This window comes from Lactuca sativa, chromosome 2 (assembly GCF_002870075.4).
Source record: "Lactuca sativa cultivar Salinas chromosome 2, Lsat_Salinas_v11, whole genome shotgun sequence".
NCBI classification, from domain to species: domain Eukaryota; kingdom Viridiplantae; phylum Streptophyta; class Magnoliopsida; order Asterales; family Asteraceae; genus Lactuca; species Lactuca sativa.
Window position 1 is genome coordinate 91,732,228 of NC_056624.2, and position 6,048 is coordinate 91,738,275.

Sequence of the window (6,048 nt, forward strand, 5' to 3'; positions counted from 1 at the left end):
GGCTTAAGTGCATTAAACATCATCATTTGAACATAAAAAGTGGAGTTTACGGCCAAGGCTAAGCTTGGGCCGTAAACACCCAAACTTTTGTGTCAAACAAGCCCCTAAACTACCCTAATTCATGAAAGGAATTTATCTAAGGCCTATGGAAGTGTGTTGTACCATTAAACACTTCATTTTGACACCAAATGAAGAGTTTACGGCCAAGGATGTTCTTGGGCCGTAAAGTCCCCATAAATATGTGCCAAATTGCTCCAAACTCACTATAGGGCCTTCTAGGATTTTTCTAAGCCATTTGGGACCATGTTGTACAAGTAAAACCATCATCTTAAAGGACTTATAGGAGTTTACGGCCCAAGAACAAGTCTTGGCCGTAAACTCCCCAAAAATATCACAAAATATGATGTTTAATCCTTCCCTCTTGGTCCAAAACACACACCACTAAATCAAGGAAGTGAGATAAGGCCTTAAACACACCTTTTGGAGTGTCACAAGAGTTTACGGCCAAGCCTAGGGGGCTTACGGCCGTAAACTCCCAAAGAATGGCTTTTAGGCCATAAACTCTAAGAGAGTGAACTCAAGGACCCTCCCGTAAATCATCCATAGCCTTGTACCACTCCCGGGAACCCTTTCTAAGCCTTAAAACCCCGAAAACGACACTAGAATGTCCAAATACTATAATGAAAAGCATAAGATGATTAACTTCTTGTAAAATACATATTTCATATGAAATTAGGGTCCTAAAAGGTGCTCAAGTGGTTATTTGGTACCAAACGCTCAATCGACACCATTACCCGATTCACCCGATTTCCGCGATTTCAGGTGAGTTCATACCCCTTAATGAACCTTTCAAATGTTTTAAATGTTTTAGGGGGGGATACAAGTTGCTTATAAATGTTTATGCAAAGTTTTACAGAACGAATTCCAAGTTACAAGGATTAATCACATGTGATTCACTACCCTTAGTTCAAATCACATGTGATTTGTCCCTATGCCTTAAAAACGGGTTTTACCCTTTTCAAACTATTTTTAGACAGTGAATCAGAATTTATATGTTCTTTTGGAAAAATACTTTTATTTAATCAATTTGCTTAGAAAATGTAACCACTCTGATATATTTATATAAATAAGACTTGGAGGACTTAGGACCGATATCTCGCCTTATTTCCTGTTCTTGTTTGATTGTGGGCTTAGGGTAGTAGTTATCCGTCCGACTGTCGTTGATTTCTTACTTATATAATCTATATATCAGTATGGTATACGAATATTACTACTCTCACTTAATGCTAAAGTCACTAACATGCTAAGAAACATCCCCACTAAGATAACCATAATAGGTATGGATAGGGTCGCTACCGCTACTACTCGCTAAAGTTATTATTATCTACACTATAATACTCACTATTACTAGGCGGTACACTAGTAAGAGAATGCACTATGACCAATACTAAAAGATTTCCACACTATAACCATAGAGAAAACACTAAACAAACAATAATACACTAAAACGCTACGAGATACTCTATTCGCTATTCACTACGCCCAGAGTGTTCCAGCAGGAGACGACTCTACATGTATAGATCTATACGGGGGCAGACGCTATTACATCCCGACTGTTAACTCAGTCCGCGCCGTACAGGCCCAGGGATGCCACTACTTCACTACACTGTGCATGACCAGGAAGGTCATGGGATTCTCTATTATTCTCACTATTGGTAAATTACAAGGAATACCCTACAACTACACTAAAATACTACACTAAATGTTAAACCACATCCCGAAGTAAGTAAGTATCTATCACTAAAGGAAGCTCGCACCTCTATCATGGATCACGGGCTTAACTTATCCTGTCACATTTGTTATTTGGAGATTTGCCAAAGAATTTTTACAATAAATTGTTTTCAAAGAGATAAAGAATGCATACTTTTCACAGATTGTCACTTACAATGTATTTCCTGGAAAATATGGGATTTTCTAAATTTCTACTACTTATAAACATAAAGGATACATTTTTAACACTAATGCTTTGTATACAAGAACTCACACTAAACACTTATGAACTCACCAGCTTTATGCTGATAATTGTTTTCAAAATAACTTGTATCTTCAGGTCAAAGATAGACAGGTACAGACGCAACATTTTGGAGAAGGTGGAGTACACAAGACCCATCTCTTATTTTTGAATTACTTTTGAGTGATTGTTAAACATTACAAAACACGCATGTAATTAAATTCACTATGTAATACTATGGTTGTATGATTCTTGTTTCTACTATTATGCAATTGTGATGATACTGTTCACTACGTCATCCACCCGAAACGTATTCCGCCGTTATCGGTTTTGGGGTGTAACAGATTGGTATCAGAGCATTGTTTATAGTGAATCAAGTATATCAACCTATAAAAGATATACGAACTATAAACACTTCGGGACTAAAACATTCTGACCAAGAATATATACTGTTAAGTATCTAAAAGATCTAACTAAGTATATATATCCACCCATCACTATGAAACACAGGAATCAGTATCATCCTAGAACAAAACAAAAGTATTAAGATTGTTGGGCAGCACAATTGGGTTTAGAGACATATAGTCACATTCAGGATGATGTAGCCTGATCAACTACGTTTTCCTGAGAGTGACTAGCATGTGCCTAAGTTCGGTTGTGATGTTGCAACGAGTCTAAAACTTACCAACAATACTACAATAACGCTAACATAAGAATACTATAGGAGTATTATGTATCTCTAGATTATACGTATGTGTTAACAACAAGGGTCGTTACTAGTAGGACAATAGTTGCTAAGTGGATACACCACGATTACATGTGATTGGGGCACTATAGACTCAGAATCTGCATCCTTTGCTTCATTCCCTGTTCTTGTTTGATTGGGGGTCTGGAGTTAGGGTGGTTTATTCGAAGGACTATCTTGCTTCGATTACATGTAATCGGTATGCACTACGCAAGTATTGGGTCAACTGGTAATGATTCCTTCTATAAGTATCTTAGAATAGTACGTCTATTAATCTTCTTTCCCCCTTTCTCGCGTAGATAGCATGGCTGGCTTCCACCTACCCGGCGATCCGTACTTTCTGAACCAGGGCAATGGAGGATGGCTCGAAGAAGAGTCTGACGACGATCACCCTATTCCTTTGGATGATCATCATGCTGAAGGCTTCTCGGATAGCTTGAGCTCCGAGCCAGAAGTCAACAACCAACCTCCTGATGCCCCAAACCCTAACCCCCGACCCGCATTTCATGGCCCCACTCCTATGTGGGCAATGTCCTTGCATCGATGGAGCGAGGAGCAGGGTCAGCCCTTGCCTTACAATGGAGACCGAAGTTTCTACAACGTAAGCGAAGGAGGATTGGCAGATCGGGTTCTACCCATCATGATCCGAAGGATTGCCAGGAATGTTGAACAAGGTCAAGCAGCTATTGGTCGAGTTGTAGAAGTGGATGCCAACTCAAACCTCAACACTGTTCGCATCCGCCAACTCGAAGAAGCCATGGACAGGACAAGGAGGACCAACGAGGCTTTGCAGCATCAGCTGGCTGCATCCCGAGCTGAAGTTAGGGAACTCCGAGCACACCAAAGGGCTCATGATCGACACCTTCAAGAAGTCATGCGTCAACTGGAGGATCTGAGGATTCGCCCGACAAGCAACCGCCGCCAGTAGAAGACTAGCCTTTTATCTCTATGTTCCGTAGGTCTCTTGTCTGTAAACATTCCTAGTTTAAAAGTACTCTAGTTGAACCTCTAAACTGCCAACATTCTCTCTATGGTATGATGTAAGACCTACTGCCAGGTCAATTTTCATGAACTTGTGTTGCATCATTAATACCAGTATATTGGCAGATGATTTGTCTATTACTATAACTCTTACCCTGATCTTGGATTATGTTGATTTAATCCACGAAACACTCCATTCATATTCGCAATAGGCTCTTACTATTGTTATCATTTCTATGATCTTCCAGTAAAGGATGCCTCCACGAAAGCGTCCCAGCAGAGGAAGACCTGAAACTCAAACCCCTCCTCCACCACCTCCCCCTCCGCAGTTCGATCCGGTGTTGTTCCAAGCGGCTGTGACTGCGGCCGTAACAGCAGCCATGGCCCAAATGAACTCGGGTGATGCGAGCGGTGGAAATTCTAGGTTTGGTGAAGTCCACCAACGAGTGCAGGGATGCACTTATAAGGACTTCATGAATTGTAAACCTGCCTTTTTCGATGGTACCGGAGGAATTCTGGCGTTGTCCCAATGGTTCGAAAGGACCGAAGCTGTATTCGAAATGTGCTCTTGTCCCGAGGAGAGCAAAATCAAGTTCGCTACTGCTACCCTCACTAACAGGGCTTTGTCATGGTGGAACGGCCATGTCAACGCACTCTCCTTGGTCACAGCCAATGCCATGGGCTGGGACACTCTGAAAGATCTTATGAGAGGAGAGTACTGCCCTAGGGGCGAAGTTCAGAAGCTTGAGGAAGAACTCTGGAACCTCAAGATGAAAGGGACCGACGTAACGGCTTATACGGCCAGGTTTTGCGACTTGGCGGCTATGTGTCCCAACATGATCCCCTCTGAAAGCAAGAAGATTGAGCGCTACATCTGGGGTTTAGTGCCCCCGTATCGAGGAAATGTTCTGGCTTCACGCCCTACCACTTTCGACAGCGCCAAGGAGTTGGCCCAGAGTCTGATCAATCACGAAATCTCCTCCACTCCAGCAACAACAACCACAACAACCACTGCACCATCCGGATCATCCGACAGGAAGAGGAAACGATGGGATAAGAAGAAAGGCAAGAAAACTCAAACCGCCTCTAAGGATCAGCAAATTGTGGCGGTTCATGCTGCCACCATCCCAGCCGCACCAGCTGCTCCAGTCCCACCAAAGGCTTACAGTGGGAACTTGCCTAAATGTCCCAAGTGCCCTTTTCACCACAACGGTCCATGCCGTGAATTGCAGTGTTCCAACTGCGGGAGGAAGGGCCATACTGTTCGGTTTTGCAAGGCCCCTCCCAAACCTATCACACAGGTTCCTGGTACGGGAGTTGATGTGATCTCACCCAAAATTGAGGTTTGAACACGTTTTGCCCGATCGTTCTTTTGGTTACAGAATTGTAAAACAAAGGTGGAAACCGCGACCCGTTGTCTATAAAGAGACAAGAACCTTGGTATAAAACGCCACAATCAACCCACCAAATTGATTGATAAGTTTGAACGCCACAAGCTATGAAAACCTGATAAGTTCTAAAGTTCACAAAGAACGAAAAAAGAGTTAAAAACTCACAAATTGTATTCAAAACTTGATTGATTTCAAATGGATACAAATACCACGTTTTTATAGTGTGGGAAGAGTACCTAAAGAGCCATGAATTAAAGAAGTGTCTTTAATTTAAGGCATTTAACCCCCAAGTTTAAAACTATGAACCTAGACATGGTTTATCACAAGGTTCATGTAACCTAAGACCCTTTTTATCTCCCCAACACTTATTTAGGATATATAAAAACGAAAATTACATAAAAATATAGAAAAAAAACGAAATGGGCTTATAAAGGCTCTTATTGTATCTTGTAAATCACTCTTGGACTTGAATTATGGTAATCCAACTTTGATTGGGTCCAATGGGTCTCCATACACTTTCTTGAGTACAAACTTCTCTAACCAATCCATTTAAAGCCTCTTTGAATGTTTTAGCTCGTGCCCTCATAACTGGTCCATCTGGCATTTGATTTGGATCCTTTGTTGACAGCTGTGGGTTTGCATCATTCCCCTCCTCTTGAAAAGGATTTGTCCTCAAATCAGAACCGACATCAAAAGGAGCTAGATCAGTTACATTGAAAGTTGCACTAACATTATACTCACCCGGCAGGTCCAATTTGTATGCATTGTCATTGATACGCTCTAAAACTTGGAAAGGACCGTCCCCTCTTGGAAGCAATTTTGAACGTCGTTGGGCTGGAAATCGTTCTTTTCTCATATGTAACCAAACCCAATCACCCGGTTCAAAAATCATCTTGCGTCGCCCTTTATTCGCTTGTTTT